The following is a 24,268-nucleotide window of genomic DNA, read 5'->3' on the forward strand; positions in this document are numbered from 1 at the left end:
GTGACTTACCTGTGCCATAGGCATTGTTTTGGGGCATGGCACCCTGAGAGGGGTGTCATGTCAACTTTGCTTTTTTCTCCCCACCAGCACACACAAGCTGCAAGCCAGTGTACTTGTGCTTGGTGAGGGGTCCCCTAGGGTGGCATAATACATGTTGCAGCCCTTAGGGACCTTCCCTGGCCACAGGGCACTTGGTACCATGTATAACTTTTACAAGGGACTTAACTGTGTGCCAAGGTTGTGCCAATTGTGGAAACAAAGGTACAGTTTTTGGACAAGAGCGCTGGTGCTGGGGCCTGGTTAGCAGGATCCCAGCCCACTTTCAATAAAAGTTGGCATCACCACTGGGGGGTGTATAAAAACACCTTCTGACAATTTAAACTTCTCACCTACACTTTCAAGGCACTACATAGCACTAGTCCAGCATATTTTAAGAGCTGCATCTGCTTTCTCAAACCTCCAGACACCTTAGCTTATCTGGACTCCTACTTGCAGACATCCCACACATACAGGAAACCAGATCTGGCGGTCAAGCCTTCTCCTGCATCGCTCTTAAAGCATGGATCGACCTGCAGCTGTACATAAGAGCCTCCTCCTCACTTCTTGAATTCCACCAAAAGTTAAAGGTCTGGCTTTTTCAGTAGTCCCACTGGAACCTAGGTGTGGCTAGACTCACATCTGCTCAGCACTGAGAGCTACTCTCTTGAGCATACACAACATAACACAACATAACATAACATTACATGCCATGAGATGCACTAGTTTGGAACATTACTAAATTAGTGGGATCTGCCAGTTCACCTGAATGGATTGTTGGTAGTAATTTGGAGATAATAACTTAAATTCAGAAAACCATTGGCCAGCGGCATGGGCAACGGATTACAGCATTTTTTTTTTGCTTGAAAGCAAAGTCTAATATTTAACCATCTAAAAGATGTAATTAAAAGTCGAAAGCAATGATTTACAAAACTTGGGTAGCAACAGATTACACATGCCAGGCATTCCTTCCAATAAGGATAAAAATGGTAATTCTTACTAGAGCTCTTATATTTCCCTTTTTACTGTTGTTTGCCAATATCGGGTTTGGCCAAATCTTGCTCTTACCATTTCCAGTTTGCATTGAAATTATATTGCCTTAGTCAAGTAGGATTGCAGTTGACCATTAGTAAGATGTTGACATAGCTTATTTAGAGCGCAGCAGGATAAGTTATCAATTAGAAAAGAGCAAATGTGATATTGTGTTTTTTTTGTCAAACTGTTTTTATTAGTTTTCAAACATATGACACAGACAGTCATGGTATACCCTTAAAAGGCACCGTTCCCATAATTAGCTAAAGACAGGAACGGTTTCTTAAATACATTCAAGCCAAGAAGATGCATGTTCATCAAACAATGAATGAGAAAGAAAGGTGCCCACGACATTGCCGAATAGTGAACTGCAGTGAAGTATTGTAAACATAAACATAAAAAAAAAAAAAAACGTAGCCTTCATGGTGAGAACTCTTATTAGCTAGGCGACAGGGAGGGAAAGGTTGCGGGGGAGGTGTGAGGGGCCCCAGGGCGGGAAAGTCTCCAAAGGAGGTTACATTAGAGCCATAATTGTTCTTATATGTGAAAGAGATGGAGGGCTCTAGTCCGGGTAGGACACGAAAAGAGAGGGAGGCCCCTTGAGAGATATTGTACTAAAGTGTCCCATATACACTCACAGTCTTTCTGAGTGTCAGTCAATCTCTCCATGGTAAGCGTGCGTGCCACTAAGACATCGCTGTGCTTCCAGTTTCTTCCAAGCCGATGCCAGAGTCATCTTTGCAGCGCCCAGGCACAACCAAAGGATCCCACTATCACCGCATGCCTGAAATGTAAGAGATGGGTCCCGGAGTCTAAAGAGAATGTGCTCAGGGATCGAGGGGACAGAGTAGCTCAGTACGTCTTTTATTTGCGCAAGACATTTCTCCCAGTAAGGGCGGAAGTTTTTGGGGGTACAAATACCAATTGTAGATAACTTTAAGGTGGGCTTTGTGCAGTCCCATTGATCGATTGAATGTCTGTACATCTTGCCAAAGAATGCGCCATTGCCATGCATCAATAGTAGTACCCAGCGTTGGCTCCCAGAATGTAACATATTGGAATATGGGTGTGGGGGTGGTTGATCTCAGGAGGGTGTAGAGAAAGCAGATACGGTCTGTGGGGGTTCCCGCCCTCGGTATGAATTGCTCAACGGGCAAGAGATCTATGGTAGCAGCCTGCTTCACATCAGGTTGAAGAACCCAATGTTTCAATTGGGTGTAGTGGTGCCCTTCTGAGGCTGGTAGGTTAAAATCTTACCAACAATTCTCAAATGTTAAGATGTCCCACCCATGGAACAAATGTGATATGGCTAGACATCCCCCATCTCTCCATCTATCAAATGTGCTGGGCTGCTAGGTGGGGGGAAAGCCAGTTTGAAATGGATAGGCGTATATGGAGAGGGAAAGGTTGTGAGCTTGTTAGTTTCGGTGACCCCATCAGACGTTTTCAATGTAGTGGCCACCGGGGAGCTTAAATAAGCGTTGCGTGGGTGGTCACTTTTAGGTGTCCAGATAATATCCCAAATTGTCCTGACCACTATGACCCAGTCCATATGGAGCCAATGTTTAACTGATTCCCTTGCAGACCATTCAGAGATAATTCTGGGTTGGGTGCTTTATAACAAAGTGCCACATCAGGTAAGCTCAGTCCTCCCTCCTCTTTAGGTAGAGTCAGAAGGCGCTATGCCAAACTGGCCCTCTGTTTTTGCCATATGAATTTAATAAACAGAGAGCGTAATGCAGCAAACAAATCCCAGCCTCAGTCGGGAGCCCATGAAACAGATACAAGAGATGAGGAAAGACAGACATTTTGATTGCGTTGATATGGCCAACCATGTTAAATAGATTGGTGTCCATCGTTTCAGGTCTGATTTAAGTTGTCGCAAAAGCGGAGGTTAGTTGGCTTTATACAGATCAGTCACCTTAGGTGTTAGCTGTATTCCCAGGTATCGTATGTCTCTCTTCACTAGCTGAAAGGGAAGGAAACAAGCTATCTCCTCCATTTCTGCAGGGGGTATGCTAGGTTTAGCAAAAATGATTTGTGCAAGTTAATACGGAAACTTGCTACTGATTCGTACCGTTCGAGTTCTGCTTGCACTGCCTGCAATGAAGAACTAGGTGAAGTGAGGGAAAGGAATATATCGTCAGCAAATAGTGAAAGTTTATGTTCATCGGATCCAAAGAGGATCCCCTGGATAGTCGCTCTTTCAGTCTTGCCGCCAGAGGCTCAATACTGAGGGCAAACAATGGAGGGGAAAGAGGACACCCGTGCCATGAAAATAGGCCAAATAATTGAGACGTTGTCCCATTCATCAAGAATCTGGATTGGGGACAGCTATAAATAGCCTGGATCATGCAGTAAAAGCAGTCATTGAACCTGAACCAGCTGAGTGTGTAGGACCGAAAGACCCAGTCCACCCTTTCAGAGGCCTTCTCGGCATCCAACATTAGCATGACCGCCGGGACAAGCTTCTTCATTGCCTTCTCTATCAAATGAATAACTTGTTGAAGGTTATCGTGGGTTTGACGCCCTGCTTTAAAGTCAGACTGATCTGGGTGTATCAGATCTGGAAGTACATTGTCTAGTCTGTGGGCCAAGATTTTAGCGTAAAGTTTTGCATCCGAATTGAGAAGAGCTATTGGTTAGAATGAGGCCCAGAAATCTAAATTTTTCTGTGGTTTCGGAATAACCGTGACTAGAGCCTTGCTTATTGAGGGAGTGAGCGCCCGGGAATCCGCTATGTGGTTGAACAAATCTGTCCGATGAGGAATCAATTCCGGGCTAAAAGCCCTATAGAATTGCTCCTTGAAGCCTCCATTTAAGCAGCTCTATAGCCTTTTGCAGTTCATCTGCTGTAATGTGGCTCTTGAGGTGTCATTGAGGGTCGAAGAGACCTGGGGAAGGTGGATGTCAGCCAGGTAGGCTAACTGTTCCCAATCAACTTTGGGGCCAGCTATATAAAGCTTTTGATAAAACTCTTGAAATGCCCTGGCCTTCCCTAATCTCTGTAAGCTGAGGCATACCTGTTTCGTCATAAACCTGTCTGATATAGGATTTCTCCTGTTTTCATCGTAATTGCCTTGCCAACAGTGGGCTCACCTTGTTTCCTCTTTCATAAGTAGTTTGTTTAAGTCGTAAAAGAAACAATTCTGCACTGTTAGCATAAATAGCCTTAACCTTCCCTCGGAGGGTCATGACTTTTCTCTGTAGGGGAAGGGTGGGTGCTGCCTTGTGGGCTTTTTTGGCTTTCAAGAGTTCATTTTCTAGCATCACCCTTTCCTCTGATCTTTGCTTGGTTAGGGTAGTCATCATTGATATGCATTTTCCCTGGATGACCACCTTGAAGGTGTACCAAATAAGGTCATTGTTTGTATTAAACTGGAAAAATTCCTGATTGCCTTACGGAGTTCTATACGAAACACAGGGTCTCTCAATAATATATTAGGGAAAGACCATCTGCGATAAGTTGATCAGGAAGTATAGCAGTCTAGGACTTTTTTTAAGGGTGTGTGGTCTGAAATGATAATCGCATGAATAGTGGCAGACAATATAGTTTGTTCTAGGTGTTGGCTACGGGTGGTCCATTCAAGAATGAGCTCTATGGGTGTGGGAAAAGAAAGTATAGTGTTACACATTGGGGTTGAGAGAGCTTCAGGCGTCTATCAGACCCAGTAGGCATAGAGTTGTTTTAATATTTTTAGGGAACAGACCAGAGGAAGACCTGTATGGATGCGTACTATCTAAAGTCAGATCCCAAATTAGATCAAAGTCACCCAGCAGGACAATGATGCTTTCGGCAAAGTCACCTACTGTGTGCAGAGCAGAGGAATTCTGACTGGCCGGTATTAGGGGCATAGATAGTGGCAATAGTAAAGGATTGACCGTCAATAAGGCCTTTAACCATCAAAAGCCTCCCTTCTTTGTTTGCGTTACTGTTAATAAAGTGAAAGTTGACTGAGGAGTGAAAAAGTAGTGTGACTCCATTTTGTTTTATGTTGTCTGATGAGGTAAGTGTTAGGAGGTAGGATCTATGGTGTAGTCAACTGTGTCTCTGTCCACTTATGGTGAGTTTCTTGGAACAATAGGATGTCAAGACATCTATCAAGCACATATTTCAAAATCTGGGAGCTCTTATGAGGAGAATTAAGACCTTTAACGTTCCATGTTAAAGTAGTTAGAACAATCTAGTGTAAGAAGGAATAATAATGGCGTATGTCTCCAGATGGGGCGCAGCTAAAGAATGTGCACCTTCCGTTTCACATCATCTCCCCGGCCCCACTCCCAATCCAGCCCCCATTCACCTGTATCACCTCCCTCTAGAGAAACAAGTCCCTCCATGCAGAGCAATAACAAACTAACAAATAATCAAACAAATAAAGATCTGGGAGGAGTTCCCCCCTTCTAAGCTCAAATTCCATTCTATTCCAAACACTCAGGGGACCGGAGGCATTGTCTCCAAAGCATTCTCACAGTATGCAATTGCACAACCTTACAAACATGGACCACCATCTCCTATAAATCGCCTGGCATATTTGGCGTAGAGTTTCCAGGCCCCAGTGGGTCCACCAATCAAGGCTCCCACCACATCGATTAGTGGGTCTTCCACTCTGAGCCTTAGGGGCCTTCGAAGGAATGACCTTGAGACCCAAAAGGAAGGCTGCATCAGCTAACTCTGTAAGGTGGTGCTGCTTGTTACGGAATTCAAATGCAACCCATCTGTATTTCAAACCGTTGCATCAGAGAGCATCCATAATGGGTTTAAATTGAAGCCTTCGGGCTACCATTGCTGGAGCAATGTTTTGGAACAGTGAACAAGTTCCTCCTTGGAAAGTGGCCATGTCTTTCTGGCGCGCTGCCTTAAGAATCAATTCTTTCATTTAGGAACTCAGTTTGGCCAGAACATCTGTGGATCGTCTCCCCCCAGCCATGGCGTGCTGTCCAATCCTGTGCACCGGTTCCACTCTGACCTTGGGCTGCCCTTATCCCATCAGACCCGCAAACAGATACACAATCAAGGCTTCCAGATCTCGGCCCTCAATTCCTTCTTCCAGACCTCTCACTCGTATGTTATCCATATGGGATGGATTCCCCAGATTTTTCCATTTCAGGAGTGCAAGTTGCATTTGCGAATTCAGATGTTCTACTTCTTGACGCAAAGGAGGCGCCCGCTGCACCAAGTCTTGTACTTTCTCTTCGAGGTTTAGAGTGTGTGTACCAACGAGTCGATATCATATTGCAAGCTGGTCATCTGTGTGTTGATGTCAGCTTTAAAGGAGTCAACGGAGCAATGTCTGCCTTAATCTATTCTCGTAATTCCATTTTAAAATCACAAAGGGAAGAGGGGAATTCTTCTTTCGTTAGAGCCATGGTGTGGTTAGTGGCGGTATCCGAGGTAGGTACGTGTGCCATCGGTGAGGCCAAATAATTAGACAGTCTGTTATTGTAGGCTTTTTTAGGCGGCATTGGTCCCTGATTTATAAGTGGTAGATAAGCAGAGATTGGGCTGTTTGAATGCTTAGAGGACCACAGAGGAAATTCAGCCTATAGAGGAAACTGTTCCTATCCTAGGGTGATTGTGTGTTTGTAACGTTGTTTAAGGGTGGACTGGCAGACAGGACACTCCAATCCTCGAGTGAGCAGGAGGTGGACGTTTTAGGAGATCACCAATGGCTCTCTGCACCCAGACAACGTGCAAGTCCCGAGTAGTGCTTAAAGTCAGGCAGGCACTATGTTACGGTCAGGCATATTCTGAAGTAGGCCTCGTTGGAGAAACTCTCCACCTATACCCCACGGAGCCCCGGTGTCACACTGGCAAGGCACTGTACTCCTTTCCTATCCCGGTTGGGAGTTTTCACAATAGAGGATGGTGTGAGAAATAGTCCTCCACTGGGTGTGCGGGCTGCCGCAAGCCCAGACATAAGCACTGCGCCACCAAGCACATATCAGGATGAGGGATTCAGAGGTGCTTACTTATGGGCTCTGTCACTATCGGTGAGGCCAGGTCCTGCAAGGTTCGGAGGGGCCATCCCTAACCCCGGTTGTTCGGCTGAGTTCAACAACGCAGTCGCCCCAGCAAGGCACAAGATTGTCCCGTCTGCCATGATGCTCCAGTCAGCAGTGCCGCCCGAGATCAGGCCTGCCGGAAATAAACATTTGTGGGGCAAGAATGGAATAAAAATGTTCTTAGCTGAAACCTTTGCGTGGACCAACGAACTGGAGATGAGGGAACCAGAGATGTAGCGAATAGTATGTAAAGCACACTGAGGGGGTCATTCTAACTTCGGCGGGCGGCGGAGGCCGCCCGCCAAAGTTCCCCCACCAGAACACCGCAGCGCGGTCAAATGACCGCTGCAGTGATTCTGACTTTCCCGCTGGGCGGGAGAGCGACAGCCAAAAGGCCGCCCGCCCAGCGGGAAAGCACCAGCAACGAGGAAGCCGGCTCCGAATGGAGCCGGCGGAGTTGCTGGTGTGCGACGGGTGCAGTTGCACCCGTCACGATTTCCAGTGTCTGCCACGCAGACACTGAAAATCAATGTGGGGCCCTGTTAGGGGGCCCCACGACACCCGTTCCCGCCAGCCAGGTTCTGGCGGTGAAAACCGCCAGAACCAGGCTGGCGGGAAGGGGGTCGGAATCCCCATGGCGGCGCTGCTTGCAGCGCCACCGTGGAGGATTCCCTGGGGCAGCGGGAAGCCGGCGGGAAATCGCCAGCTTCCGTTTTCTGACCGCGGCTTTACCGCCGCGGTCAGAATGCCCCCGGAAGCACCGCCAGCCTGTTGGCGGTGCTTCCTCCTGACCCCCTGAGTGTACTTTCCCAGGACTCGAACAATGAAGACACTGAGTGAAGAAGAAGATGCAACATTTTTGATACCTGAGGAGCCGGATGATGAGGATATCGTACAGTCAACCAATCAACGACATGTAAACTGTGTCGTATTAGAATTAATAGATTTGATTTACAAAAATTATTGGGTAGAGGGAAAATCGCATGATTAATCGACCAATTAGAAATTGGGGTACAGTCTGGGTGACTTTGATATAACTACGTGACAGAGGGAAGAGAGATCAGATGTTAGGCTAAGACCTTATTCCGAAATTGATGCGATACTGGGGACAAGAGACAAAATTCTATCATTGGGCTCATACTCTCTATGAGGAGAACCTGATGTGATGCTGATCAATTGATAACCTGAAGACGAAGACTGACTTTGTTGCTGATCCATATCGAGGATAGGTAGAAATAGCAATGTGACTGAATTTTCTTTTATGCCTTTACTTTCGAGGTACCAGCTGCGCTGTCTAATAGTTTTTCTCTTAGCTAGATGTTTTCCAAATTCATGTTCTAAACTGTTTTTGCATGAAGTCCCACATGCTGATGCTAATCTGGGTTAGGAGAGATTCACTACTCTGTGACGCTGACAGAATTACAGAGACAAATGATTGACGTACTGATTTGCTGAACTCTGCTACGTATGCTGACCTATTTGCCTTTGATTCAATTGATGTCTAATGCTGATGCTCTAGAGTATATTCTAATGCAAGTTTTGATTAGGGTATGCTTTTGGAGTCTTCTCATGAACTAATGCAGGAATTGATTAGTTGAAATAAAGTTGAACTAATCTCATGACTTAGGGCCTCATTATGACCCTGGCGGTAGAGAACCGCCAGGGCCAACGGGGCGGGAGCACCGCTGACAGGCCGGCGGTGCTCCCTTGGGCATTCTGACCGCGGCGCTTTGGCCGCGGTCAGAACGGGAAAACCGGAGGTCTCCGAGGGGATTCTGACAATCCTTACCGCCATCCTGTTCCTGGCGGCTCGCCCGCCAGGAACAGGATGGCGGTAAGGATTGTCGTGGGGCCCCTGGTGGCCCCTGCAGTGCCCATGCCAATGGCATGGGCACTGCAGGGGCCCCCGTAAGAGGGCCTGCTAGTATTTCACTGTCTGCGTAGCAGACAGTGAAATACGCGACGGGTGCAGTAGCACCCGTCGCACCTTCCCACTCCGCCGGCTCGATTACGAGCCGGCATCCTCGTGGGAAGGGAGTTTTTCCCTGGGCTGGCAGGCGGTCTTTTGGAGACCGCCCGCCAGCCCAGGGAAAAACTCATAATACCCTCCGCGGTCTTCTGACCGCGGAGCGGTATTATGGAGGGCGGCATCCTGGCGGGCGGCCTCCGCCGCCCGCCAGGGTCATAATGAGGCCCTTAGTATTGTAACTAATACAGAAATAAAATTGATAAAACGTACTACTGAGTTGTGGTTATTCATGACTGAAAGGTCATGGTGTGAGGTTTATAAATTGCTGATTAATGACAAGCCTAATGGTTATTGAATTTGTGCATTGATTATTGAAAACATCGATCATTTCATAGCTAGGATACTCCATGCGAATCAAAAGGCTCATCGACCTATGCGCGTCACCTTGTAAGTTTACTTATTAAGGAACGGGCGTGCCAACAGTTTTTGGTAGCAGCTTGATGGTTAGTTTCCTTGGAGAACTAGTTATGTGGTGACCGATGGTTATGGTGGTAGTTTGAGTTAGGGTAAGTTGTCTAGTATTATTGTGATTTCGATTTTGTTTTTCAAAATGGCAATTGTACCAAGAATGATGTCCCCTTAAGCCCAGAAATGACTTTCCCAGATCCTGGATCCTGCTAGTAATATAGGATATGTTCTCGATGTTCTAGTGATAGTGTGAAAATGGTAGGTTGCGCTTGCAAAAGCTTTTGAAAATCGCAGGTGAATTGTGACGTATGTGAGGGAAATTAGGGAGTCTGCGTACTCCAGATGAAGTTCTAGTAGGAGTGTGCGTACTCTGCAGTATGAGAGTAGGGAAGTCGTCGAACTTCACATGTGTGTGGCGCTTCGTGCTCAAAAATTTCCACTTGTTTGTTGTTGATGTACGGACCCTGCGTGGTCTAAGACTCCGGAGTATATTGACAAGTGTAGGAGACACTTGGTTATATGTTGTAATCTGTCTGGTTTAAGTAGGTTGATCGGGCGTGGTCAACAAGTCGGTGCGTGAGTTAAGTGGGCAAGAGAAATTTTCGACTGAGATTTGGCGAGTCCTATGTGCCCCAAGACAGAACCACTGATTAGTTGAGAGTAAAATTTGTGGGTCAAATTCTGCTTGCGAATGTGAGAGAGAAAGGGGAATAGCTGCATGAGCGGAAGGGCCATTAGTGAAAATCCGTAAGGTCTCTGATGAAATTGTGTTACCTTCCTGTAGTAAACCAGCAGATTTGTTTTTGGTTTTAGTTTTTGGTTGGTGTTCGCAATATTTTGCATTAGTTTTGTGCGAATTGGAGTTTAGGAGGGCGAGCTGCAAGACTTTGTCAGCCGCAGTGTGTGTGTGTGACATCATTGGAGCAGCGCTGGGATAGGTTGGTTGATGAGAAGGGTCGCGCACAGATTGGCAGCCGTCTGTGAGAGGCAATTGGCTGAAAAAGCAGGTGAAGGGAATCTTGGGAGTAATTTGAGTACATAAAAGGTAGAAAAGATGAAGTTGTTCAAAGCGTTTAAGAGTGATATGAAGGGAGATACATACGTTAAGGCGACTGTAGGGGAGCCTACCCCACCGGAAAATTCTCCAGCTTATATTGTGATGGAGGAGCGAGGTGCTCGCGATGTCTTTGGTTAAAGCAGTGGTGAAATTGACAGAGAAACAGGGAGCTTTAGCGTTTTCTGAGCATGGAACGTTCAATTTGAGAATTTTGGATCAGTTGCAGAAGGCGTTGTATGAAACAAGGCCACTTCCGAGACCAGCACAGTTCGAGGCTTAAGCGGCCTGGGAGCTGATAGCGAGGCAGCAGCAAGAAATAAAGTTCCAAAGGAGAATAAGAAAGGTAGAGAAGTCTCTAGCAGAAGCGAAATGGGATTGGGAACAGAAGAAGTGGAGAACAGTGACAGTGCAGGATGTTAAGTTGTTTCCTGCTATCACAGAGGAAGATGAGGTAGAAGGGGAAAGGGGAGACTACCAAAAGTTACAAGAGTTTGTCTGGAAATAAATAGAAGAAGAAGACTCAGGTGTCGAGGATCTCATTACACAGGTGCTGAGGGACCGACCTCCAACATATGCGGTGGATGAGGGGGGGTCCAAGTACTAGTTCTGCTCCAGCTGCCCCAGCACAAGTGTCGGGGATAGCGGGACCAGCACAAGCAGATAATGGACAGGTACAAGGGGTAGTGCAGAGTACTCCTAATGCATTGACTGCTTCGGTAGTCCAAGCACAGATGCATCCACCACTAGTACAGAAAATGTATCCTGAGATACCAATTCTTGAGACAACTTCAAACTTACTGATCCACACTGAGCTGACTCAAATGTTGATGCCTCAGGCACAGCCACAGGGTTTGCCGAAGTTTACACCACTGACAGGGACACAGCCAGATTTGACTCCGGTGAAGAATCAGAGTATGGGAGTAGCCCTTCCATAAAATGCGGGTGCCAGAGCAGCCCCAGATGTAATATCGCTGCTGATTACTCTTGGTCCAGTGGTACCATTGTTTGCGAAGAAGAAGCCAATCACAGGAGAGCAGGGAGTGAAATGTCACAGAGCCTCGTGAGGAGGGGAGTGAGAGAACATATGCAGGCAGTTTCTTCCATGGGTCAGACTTTTGATGGATCGAGGTCATTAATGGATCTTAGTCTGCTTGTTGCACTTCCAGATGCAGCAAATGGCCGAGTGTAAGCCAGAGCTTGAAGCTTTTGACACTGTAGACTCCAGGTGTGATAGTACAACAGGTGCCATTACCAAATACAAGTAACATTACATTATAGGGATTGACAGCACAGCAGCTAAATGAGTGGCTAGACAGTGTGAATACTCCACAGAATGTGTCCAAAGGGGAGGATCAGATTGATCATGTGAGGCTGGCTGCAGAAATAACTGAACTAGTTGAGGGATCAATGGGAGTGAATAGGTTAGAATCCTATACGAAAGAGGTGGGCAAGATACATCAGAGGTTGGCAGACTTAGCAGAAAAACATGACATAGAAATTGGAAAAACAAAGCATTTGAAAAGAAGCTATAGATTAGATTTTGAGGCAAAGGATTTTGAACACATGAGGTCAGCAGGGATGAAAGCGCATCTTAAAGAACTATTCCAGAGTGCTCAGATTTGGGGAGCATTAGAGAAGTGGGAAGGCCGATGGGCAAAGAAGAAGGATAAACGGAAACGCGATTCACAAGAAGGGTCCGAAAGTGTTCAGAAAGAAAAGGATCCAGTAAAAATCTTACCAATGAGGGAAATTCCAGGAGGGCAGTTTGTTCATGTTCCTTGGCACAGGAGTGATATTCTGTCATTCACATATGTTTATCCAAAATTGAGGGAGAAAACGGTTGAATGGTATCAGCAGACAGATAGGTTTGTTAAGCTTTCAAAATGGCTGTGGGAAGACCAATACTCTGTTGGAGATAATGGTTCCAGCTGATTTGTGGGTTGAATGCAAGAGAGCAGTAGATTGGCCGACAAGTGAACCAGAAAGGGATAGAGTTACAGGTGCTCCATCACCTGAAGTAATGAAACATTATTATAAGGTGATTGAGTTCCTGAAGACGAGAATTTCGCCAAAAAATATTGATTGGCAGAGAATTGACAGGACAGTACAAGAGGTAAAAGAGTCAATACATGCATACTACGAGAGATTGGTTAAAGGCGTTCAAGGAGTACAGTGGCAAGAAAGCGATCAAGCCGAAAGACATGTTGCATTTGGTGTTCAGGTTTGTGGAAGGACTGAGACTCGAAATAGGTCAGATGATTAAGAGTCATTTGATTTGTTGGCAAGCAAAGCCGATTGATGAGGTGTTGCAGTATGCAAAATACTGTAGTGATGAGATTGAGTTGAAGCAGAAGAAATCGAAGGAGAAGGCAATGGTAATGCAGATTAAGGCAGCTCAGACATGAGTACATGGAGCTTTTGTGCAGCAAATACCGCAGCAACAGGGAGCTGTTATGTTTCAGCCTCAGGTGAGAAGTAGGGGTCGTGGAGTGAATATGAATCGTGGGCCAGATTTGAATACTGTAGTGGTTCAGAATGATGTGCAAGGGATGAAAAAGATGTTACAGTGTCACATTTGCGGAAACATGGGACACTGGAAGTGGGAGTGTCCAATGATGGTGCAGGATGGTGTTGTGTAAGACCAAATGTTCGATTACTTGTTCAATTGCGGGAATAGAGATTCAGACAAATAGCGATGATGAAGAAGAAGTGACTCTAGAATTTGAGAATGAAACCACTAGTGAGGAGTACTCCTTGATTGAGTTTTTCACAATGTTTACAGTGAAAGAGCTTTATGTAGATTTGCAGGGAACAGTACAGGAAAACGTGTGGGACCTGACAGGTAAAGAAGTGGGTCTGATCAAGGGAGTGGAGCTGATTTAGATCACTTTGAAGTCGAACGTAGTGTATCCACAGCTTCCACAAGACAATATGGCACAAGATGTTCTAATGAAAGTGGCACAAATAATTGGAGATATCCTGAAACAAGGTTTTTTTTAAAGAAGTACTGAGTAGCCCATGTAATTCACCAATAATGAGTTTGAAGAAACCTTGTATGAAGGTAAGAATTGTACAGGATTTGTGAAAAGTAAATGACACGGTGGTCATGTCTTGCCCTGTAGTGCCAAATCCAGCAGTAATATTGTTTCAGATTCCAGGCGATGCAGAGTGGTTCACAGTGGTTGATTTGTCACAAGCTTTCTTTTCTGTGCCCCTTCATGAGGATAGTCAGTTTCTCTTTAGTTTCAAATTCCTAGACAGGGTCTACAGCTGGTGCAAGCTTCCTCAAGGGTACACAGAGTCACCGTCTTTGTTCAATCAGATCCTGAAAAATAACTTGGAGTCATTGGAGTTGCAGTACCAATCGACTCTGGTGCAATATACTGATGATTTGTTGATTGCATCCAAAAGAAGGGACAAGTGTGAGTACGACTCGATTGCCCTGTTGAATCATTTGTGAAAGTATGGTCATAAAGTATCACCATTGAAGTTGCAGTACTGTCAAAAGTCAGTGAAATATCTGGGACACCAAATTGAGAAAGGGTCAAGGAGGATTTCCAGAGAAAGGATTACAATTATATTGCAGAGAAGTCCCCCGACTTCAAAAAGAGATGTTAGAATGTTTTTGGGAATGGTAGGTTATTGTCGTCAGTGGATTCCAAATTTTGCTGAGATTGCAAAGCCATTGCAGCAGTTGACACACTGATGTTACAGATCCCATTACATTAGGCCAGGAACAGATGAAGGCATTCACTGAGTTGAGAGAGAGTTTGTGCAGAGCTCCAGCGCTGGGTATGCCTGATTACACAAAACCATTCACATTGTTTTGTCATGAATGTGATGCTTGTTCTTTGTCTGTCTTGACACAGGTCCATGGAGGTGCTTATTGCCCAGTAGCCTATTTTTCAGCTACCTTGGACCCAGTTGCAGCAGCCGTTATGGGTTGTTTGCGTGCAGTTGCCGCAGTTGGTCAAAGCCGTTCACAATGCGAGGGAGTAGTGATGGGATACCCTCTGACGGTAAGGGTACCCCGCTCGGTTGAGATTTTACTGACAAAGACGAAAACACAATATTTGACTGGTGCCAGAGTGACAAGGTATGAGACAAGCATTTTAGGTGCTCAAAATGTAACATTGAAAAGATGTACAGTGCTGAACCCAGCAACGTTACTTCCAAGTGATACTGTTGAAATTGAAAAAGAGGAAGACATTGAGCATGATTGTCTTGAGGTAACAGAGTTGTGCACAAAACCGACACCTGATATTAGCGATACACGGTTGGAAGAAAATTATCAAATTGTTTTTGTTGATGGTTCATGTCTCAGAGATGGTACAGGAACACTGAGAGCAGGCCATGCTGTGTGCACAATTACAGGCACATTAGAAGCTTCTTGGCTTCGAGGTGTACATTCTGCACAAGTAGCAGAATTGGTTGCTCTTACTAGAGCGTGCCATGTATCTGCTAGGCTAAGAGTTACCATATTTACAGATAGTCAATATGGATTTGGAATTGTTCATGAATTTGGTCAATTGTGGTCTCAGAGAGGTTTCCTGACCTCTACTAGTTCACCAGTAAGAAATGGCGACAGAATAAAAGAATTGCTGAATGCAATACAGTTACCTGAAGAAATTGCCGTGGTGAAATGCAGTGCACATTTGAAATCACAGGAAGGCGTGTCACTGGGAAATGGATATGCAGATCAAGTCGCAAGGTTTTGCACATTGAACTGTATATCGTTCAAGGACAAGTGGGAGTTGATGTATGAAGAAGACACTACATGTACAGGTTTTGCATTAAGAATGATTGACACAATGGAAGAATTGAAAAACTTACAAAGCAATGTTGACAAGGAAGAAAAGAAAGCGTGGTTATAGATTAAATGCGTCCAGAGGCAGGATGAACTATGGGTATTAGAAGAGGGTCAAATGATTTTACCAAATAGTTTGCTCTCACAAATGGCAAGATATTATCATGGTCAGGCACACATTGGGAGGGATGCCATGGTTCTGTTGTTCAAAATTGATTGGTTCAACCCTAAGTTTAGGCAGGCAGCAGAAGTAGTATGCCATCACTGTATTATCTGTCAGCAACTAAATGCAGAGAAAAGGACTGTGGTAAATTTGAGCCACATTGGAAGAGCAGGAGGTCCATTCAGCAGAATGCAATTAGAGTTTATTGAGATGCCTGCATGTAGAGGTTTGAAGTACGTGTTGGTGATTGTGTGCATTTTTAGTCACTGGATTGAATCGTACCCCATGAGGAGAAATTATACTTCCTCAGTAGCCAAGTTGTTGCTTAGAGAGTTGATACCATGTTTCAGTTTTCCGATCTCTTTAGAATCAGATAGGGGAACACACTTCAATAACGAGGTGATCAAACATTTGTGTGCAGCACTAAACATTGAGCAGAAGTTGCATTGTAGTTACCGCCCTGAAGCATCAGGACTAGTGGAACAGATGAATGGTACTTTGAAATCAAGAATTGCCAAGATGTGTGCAGCTACGAATCTGAAATAGCCAGATGCATTACCTTTGGTGTTGATGTCAAAGAGAAATACACCTGACAGGAAGACAGGACTGTCACCCCACAAGATCCTTATGTGTAGAGTGATGAGATTGCCAGCAGTTCCAGCCAATGCACTTGTAAATATTACAGATGATATGGTGTTGGACTACTGCAAGGGTCTGGCTGATGTGGTTCGCTCTTTCAGCAGGTGGAGGCCACCACATTGCCACCAATACACGATCCAGGGTACAACCTGAGAGCCGGCGACTGGGTCATTGTCCGAAAACATGTTTGCAAGACGTGTTTGGAGCCACATTGGAGAGGGCCTTACCAGGTGATTCTAACAACTACGACAGCTGTGAGGTGTGCAGGACTCCCGAACTGGATTCAGGCGAGTCACACGAAGAAAGTGGCATGTCCACTGGATCATGAAGAAGCGTTGTTGAGAGCACCAACAACGGCAAAACAGGTTGCAGCACCTGAACCAGAAAAAGAACAAAGAGAGCCTGAAGTCGAGCAAGAGCTTGCGGAAGATGGTTCTATCACCCCTGTAAGAGACGAAAGTGAAGAATTACAGGAGGGTGCAGAAGAGTCCATCTCAACGAATACAGCAGGAGAGCCTAGCACATAGGGGTTCTCCCAGAAGCAGACGGTATTGAGAAACAAATAGAGCAAGTGCCAGACCAACAAGGGGAAAGAGTTGAGATGGATCAAGGTCAAGGTGATCTGACTCCTCCTGAGCCTGTTGCATGTCCATCAAGAGAAAACACCACAGAGAAAGAGAAGGAGAAGAGTCCAATTCTGAAAAGAATATTGGCAGAAGGATCGAGAAAAGGAGATAATTGACCTGAGTCGCAAGTAGAGAAAAGGAGGGAAGTGGTTATAAATGAAACATTAGAGGAAGAAGTAGACACTACGAGAAGGGAGGAATTGAGTGAAGGAGAATTGAGTGGTGATCAAAAATTGAAGAGGAAGAGAATAGCAAGTCGAAGATACGCAGGTCCTGAATGGGCGTATGCAACTACTAATGAAGGGCAACACGAGTTTATGTCTTTTTGTTTTGATAGGGAAGTTCCAAGTCAGTATTTTAATGTAACCCGAAGGTGATCAAGGAGCTGAACTGTTGAACCAAACTGAAATATCTTGAGAAAAGAGACTGTTGCAAATAACTGGAAGAGATATTGATAACCTGATTTGACATTAAAACCGGATGTTATGAGCTGCTAATCGATTTTAACAAGGGAAAAGGGGTTCCTGGATGTGAAATTGTACTGTTGAAAGAAGAATTTTCTATTTTTGATTTTGCTGCCCTTTTATAGAAGTTACTTCTGCTTTCTGATTCTTTACAGATCATGGATGAGTTAAATAATCAAGTTAGGAATGCTAGGCGCTGTAAATATATGAGCGTTGGATTGGCAATTATGTGTGGGATTTTGTTTATAGTAGTGATTGTGGGTATGTCTGTTCTTGATGTGAAATCATACTTCTACTTCTGAGACTACTACACTAACGGCTTTGGAAAACTTTAAGTTAGATGAGAAATATTTGCATGATTATACTAATGCTCAAGGAGAACTTTTTTCTAACGTTTTCTATCGCTTATTGAGTGAGTATGTTGAGACAATGGATGCAAGGGATTGTCATGTCTGTATGCAAATTCCTTCGTCAGTTGAGGAAGGAGTTACATATCATAGCCTTCCATTAACCTACGGGATAAGTTGTAGTCTGCTACTAACAAGGTTCTATGACCAAGAGTATATCCAATATTTTTACTCCAACCGTGACGTAGTGTTTTAGTTTGTTCCTATTATTAGGTATTTGAGTAAAGTAGCTAAGGATCATAGCATAGCATTAGTTAGAGGATTCTTCGAGTCTACACTAACGTTTGGAACAGCATATGCGCATAGAAACAATCTTAACTGCTTCCTTACACCGCTTCTTAGAGCATACTGATGATAGGAGAAAGGCACTAAAGGAGAAATTAGCAAAAGGCTTAGAGAAAAGGACTTACAAGAATTATTATGCTTACACTGCAATTAAGATGCAAGGGAAGTTAGCTTTAGATGCATGGCACGTAGGGAAGCTTTGTATATATAGGCCAAAATCACACACTGACACTTTATTTGTGGGTATGAGTGGATGTAAGCATGTGTTTCTGTTTCAGATGAAATTGACTTTCATGTTGAATGGTCAGGACCCTGCAAATTCCAGAAATTTACTATATTTGTGGACTTAATGCTTATTACCGTCTTCCAAGCGGATGGTATGGGACATGTTATTTGGGGTTAGTATTCCCAAAGATTTATCAGATAGATGACTTGAAAAAGTTTCAGAAATTGACTAAATTACATCATAAGCGACAGAGGAGGGAATCCTCTTCTGCAGTAGTGGGAGATATATTTGGTACGGTGATTCCTTCATTGGGAGTCATCCTGAACTCGATTAAGATACGAAAGTTGCCTACTGTTGTGGATAACATGCTGACAAATTTTACAGGGGCAATACTCCTAATACATACTGAATTGGCTGCGGATAGAGCTATGACTCTTCAAAATTCAAATTTAGACATCCATCTAGCGAAGAACGGCAGAGTCTGAAAAATAATTAACTCTAGGGTTTGCTGCTCACACGTTCCTAACAACAGTAAGGAGATAAGAGATTTACTCACTAACCTGACTAACTCAAGTAAGGATTTGAAAGAATTAAAGGAACCAGGTGTTTGGGAGAAGGTTGGAAAGGGATTTGCTTCAGTGGGAAATTGGCTCAGTAATATTTGGAATGGAGTATTGTTAAAAATCATACAGGGAATATTAATTGTAATCACTTGCATATTAGGATTATGGGGTTCATGTAAATAGTGTCAAACGATTAAATTGAGAAGGTCTAAAAATAATCAGAGAAGGGAAGAAAGAAACAGGGAAAGAATCTATAGAGAAGATTTGAGAAGAAGACAAAATGATGAAGAAACTGAGTGGTGAAACTGTTGATGGTAAAAGTAATGTGATGACATATTTAGTCATCAGAGGAAGGATGGTTAAGGCAAATGTCTTAATTAGAATTTATTAATGAATGTTTATGTATTTTGAATAATGAAAATTTAGAAAATGATTACATAGAAAAATAACATGCACGTTTGAAATTGTGCCCTCGGAGAGCGACCACCAGAATTTACGAATTGTATTTAAAAAAGTCATTAACATATGTGAAATATTGAAATTTTAATAGAATAATGTAGTAATATGCCTTATTGAGGGATATGACCTATGCTTTAAATTGAAATTGCAGATCTTAACATAGCTAATATCTTGGCCTAATCTTGCCAGGCCTCATGCAGAAGTTGTGTTCCTTAACATTAATGAAAAATGCTGACAAGTTGTACTCACCGTGAACTGTTCATTGTTTAATAAAAATGTGCTTAGCTGAAACCTTTGCATGAAGCAACAGACAGGAGATGAGGGAACCAGAGATGTAGTGAATAGTATGTAAAGCACACTGAGTATACTTTCCCAAGACTCGAACAATGAAGACACTGACTGAAGAAGAAGATGCAACATTTTTGATACCTAACGAGCCGGATGATGAGGACATCGTACAGTGAACCAACCAACGACGTGTGATCTGTGTAATATTAGAATTCATAGATTTGATTTACAAAAATTATTGGGTGGAGGAAAAAGCGTATGATTAATTGACCAATTAGAAATTGGGGGATAGTCTGGGTGACTTTGATATCACAACGTGACAGAGGGAAGAGAGATCAGATGTTAGGCTCTGACCTTATTCCAAAATTGATGCGATATTGGGGAGAAGATTCTGTCATTGGGCTCATACTCTCTATGAGGAGAGCCTGATGTGATGCTGATCGATTGATGACCTGAAGACGAAGACTGACTTTGTTGCTGATCCATACCGAGGATAGGCAGATATAATAATGTGACTGAATTATCTTTTGTGTCTTTACGTTCTAGGTACCAACTGCGCTGTCTAATAGTTTTTCTCTTAGCTATATGTTTTCCAAATTCATGTTCTAAACTGTTTTTGCATGAAGTCCCACATGCTGATGCTAATCTGGGTTAGGTAAGATTGACTACTCTGCGACACTGACAGAATTACAGAGACAAATGATTGATGGACTGATTTGATGAACTCTGCTACTTATGTTGACCTATTTGCCTTTGATTCAATTGATGACTTATGCTGATGCTCTAGAGAGTATTATAATGCAAGTTTTGATTATGTTATGTCTTCTCATGAATTAATGCAGAAATTGATTAGTTAAACTAAAGTCGAACTAATCTCATGACTTAGTATTGTAACTAATAGGGAAATAAATTTGCTAAAACATATTACTGAGTTGTGGTTATTCATGACTGAAAAGTACTGGAGTGAGGTTTATAAATTGCTGATTAATAACTAGCCTAATGGTTATTGAATTTGTGCATTGATTATTGAAAACATCAATCACGTCATAGCTAGGATACTCCATGCGAATCAAAAGGTTCATCGACCTATGCGTGTCACCTTGTAAGTTTACTTATTAAGGACCGGGTGCGGTAACACCCCCCTGTATTGTATTGTATTTTTTACTAGCAGTTTAAAGTGAGACCAGGGTAAAGTCTCATCCATCAGCTCCTTTATATGTAAATATGAGGTTTATTTTATCAAATCCTCACAGTAAGATTTTTTTAACTGGTTGCAGGTTCTTAGCGCACCTCATAAGCAGGATCTCATTGAACCCTGTGTTGCAATGTTGCACTTTTGTCAGAAGCACACTTGTTGACCCGACTGGGGGATAGACGGATTCATTAGGTTAAATTCCAGCCTTATTTATGGTTGGGTAGTGGACTCTAAACAATAACAATGGAAACAGAATGCATTGGGTGATGCCCATTTGTTTCATCAGATAAACATGGAGCACTTCAAAGTTGTAGCGCAATGAAGGCATGAACTTGGCTTGGATGACTTTGAACAGCAGGTTTAGAAATGGACCTGTTTGATTGTAGACCAGCTTCTGGAAGGCATGCAACGTGCTTTCTTTTGATTTTATTTCTTCTTTTTGTCTTTGGAAGGAGCCATTGCAGTTAATCCGGTTGCATGGTCACTTGTAGGTTTCTGTTGACCTAATTATGGGGGTTATTACAACTTTGGAGGAAGTGTTAATCTGTCCCAAATGTGACGGATATACCACCAGCGGTATTACGAGTTCCATAGGATATAATGGACGCATAATACGGCTGGTGGTATATCTGTCACTTTACCGTCACTTTTGGGACGGATTAACACCTCCTCCAAAGTTGTAATAACCCCCTATGTCTGTTATATGATTAATATTGCACCCGGTTTTCCTGCGCACTTTATTTCCAATGTATAGGACGTTTGATTTGTCATAATTTATTGTGAGTGGTTATTCAGGCAGCATAGTTCGAGATGGTTTAAGGTGTGGTGCAGGCCAATGCTTGACTGACCGAATATTACTGTATTAGCCGCATTCATATACGTTGGGGTGGTTTACCACCGAGTTCAGGGAGGCATGCTCACTTATCAGATTGATGGTAAGGTTTGCCTAAAGATTATTAAATAAGTGAGACAAGAACACAGCCATGTTTTAAGCCTGTGGTGGTGGGAATTTTGCTGAGCCCTCCCCCACTTTTACTCCGACCTAGGGCTTTGTGTAGGGAGCCTCAGTGACCCTTAGCAGGGTCTCACTGATGCACCCACCTACGACTTAGAGGAAAAGTTTATCCCATTCGATTGTATCAAAGGCTGTGCGGAAATCAATGAATCACGGAAAGAGATCTGTGGTGGAAGAGGCCTCGTGCTTGATGGCTAAAATCGGTAGAGTGATTATTTTGTCCTAAGTGTCATGCCTGTCCCTAATGCCTGTTTGACACTAAGGCCCTCATTACGACCTTGGAGGGCGGCTGAAGCCGCCCGCCGAGAATGGACCGCCGGGCGGCCGCCAATGCAGCTGCACTCCCGCTGCAGCCTTCAGGAGGGCGGGGATTACGGCTGCAACACAGGAGCCTGCTCCAAATGGAGCCGGCGGTGTTGCGGCCGTGCGACGGTAAAAAGCTGCATGGGGCCGTGTCAGGAGGCCCCTGCACTGCCCATGCCAGTGGCATGGGCAGTGCAGGGGCCCCCAGGGGCCCGCGACTCCCCGTACCGGCAGCCTTTTCCTGGCGGTAGGGGGACTCGTAATCCCCTGGGCAGCGCTGCTAGCAGTGGTGCCCTGGCGGATTAAATCCGCCGGGACCAATGTGGCGGGAAACCGCCGGGACCAATGTGGCGGGAAACCGCCGGTCACTGCGGTCGTAATACTGTGGATTTCACCACCAGCTTGCTGGTGGTGAAATCCGCCACAACAACCCTGGCCTGGCGGTCCAAGACCGCCAGGGTTGTAATGAGGGCCTAAGAGATTAGGTAACGCTCTTCAGCCCAGTTTTTACGGTATTGTAACTGTAGGTTAGCATATTGCTTTGCCTCCGTGCCCAACAGGGCGATCATTCTCAAATTTGTCTTGTTTGTGTGTAGGCTGTTTTTGTACAAGAGGCACACAATTGATTCCTGCCAAGATGATGGAATCAGCCTTGTAGTGTAACAACCACTGAAGAGAGGGAGAAGCCAGTCCAACCAGTAGTTGTTGTCTGGATTATGCTATTTAGTTGGCAATCTGTTTGGGCTGGAAGCTTCATTTTCTCGGGCTTTTACGATTGCCATGGGTACTGCATGTCTTGAGCACCAGGGCACTGGCAATAGCACTGGTGATGGGTCGATATTGCCTTTTTGCCAACAGTTGCCAGTTGTTTGTGGTTGGGGTGGGCAGTATAAAGAAGAAACATGTAATTCCGAGGTTGTGGCTTGTATGCTTTTACTTCATTTAGTTGTTTTTATTGTGTTCATAGAGTTAATATAAACCCAAAATATCCTGGAGCTGTTTATTTTACAGCTGCAAGTAAACGTTAACCATTTTTTGTTCTTCTGTACTCGTTTACCGCCCCACAGTTTCTGCACAATCTGAATGCTTCTAGAGAGTTAAGTTTGGTGCTGTTTAAGCTGCTTTGTGGCAGAGGCTGGTGAGTTTTCTCTTTAATTGTCATAACGAGGGGGGAAATTAGATGTTGTTGTGGCTTGCTATTTTTTTGGCAGGCTTATACCCATTGGAAGTGTTAAAAGCAATTAGATGAACTGTAGTAGCACTCCATGTCGTGGCGTGGTCCCCTCTCCTAAAGTGTGCCTATTGTGAAGAAGTTGTGGCCTTCGAAGAGGTTTAGCTCTGAGCTCCTATTAATCCACTGCTAAAATCTGCAGCATTCCAGGATCCAAATTGGATGGGGTTCTGGCAGTGCAATGGAGTGCTAAAAAAGGTGGTATGTTGGTGTTTTCACCTCTGACAGATAGTTGGAGCTCGAGCTGTTAAGCCTCTGGGAACCAATGTTCAAATTGCCTTGAATAGGTGCATAAGACGTGAATAAGCTGTCAGATTCCCCTCTTGTGAATTTCAGGAAGGCCAATGCCTGTTGCCTAACTGCAGCAATGGTAAAGTGGCATGAATAAGCACTGGGGTTGGATATTGTTGCACATCTAGATTTTTTATATTTACGCCTCATTTGATGAATTGTTCTCTATTTTGAGTAAATCAGGTCTGCTATCCATTGTTTATGCAAGATCACCTGTGTTGATTCTCGATGTCCCTTCGATCTGGATGCAGAGGAGCCAATTATTTCATTATCACCAGATTTAATGAAGCTCAGTTTGGGCAAAGTTACTTGACTACCCTGTGAGGCCTGGGCTTTACAATGGTCTGTGTGAGATAGAGTTGTTCAGGGATTGACCAGCGTGCCAGGTCTATATGGTAATTTGAATATTCGTGTGTCGCCACAGTTGTTAATGAGGCCATATTTAGATGAGACTGACTCTTTTTGTTTGGGGAGTTTAACTGTTCAAGGTTGCTCCATGTTGGTGCTCACTTTAGGTCTTTAATGATGTGACTCAGGTGCACCATAATTTTCATACATTTCGGTAGAATGAACGCCTTGTGAGTCGGGAGTGAAGTGCATGGGCATAGAAACTGTGGGGGATGCGGGTCATGTATCCCCCCCCCAGATTTTGGAGTGTGTTGGACACAGGGGGACATGGGTGGGGGGGACAAGGGGACAAAATAATTTCCCCTCTCACTTATATAAATTGCATGGCCATTT

The sequence above is a fragment of the Pleurodeles waltl genome, chromosome 2_2 (assembly GCF_031143425.1).
Source record: "Pleurodeles waltl isolate 20211129_DDA chromosome 2_2, aPleWal1.hap1.20221129, whole genome shotgun sequence".
Lineage (NCBI taxonomy): Eukaryota > Metazoa > Chordata > Amphibia > Caudata > Salamandridae > Pleurodeles > Pleurodeles waltl.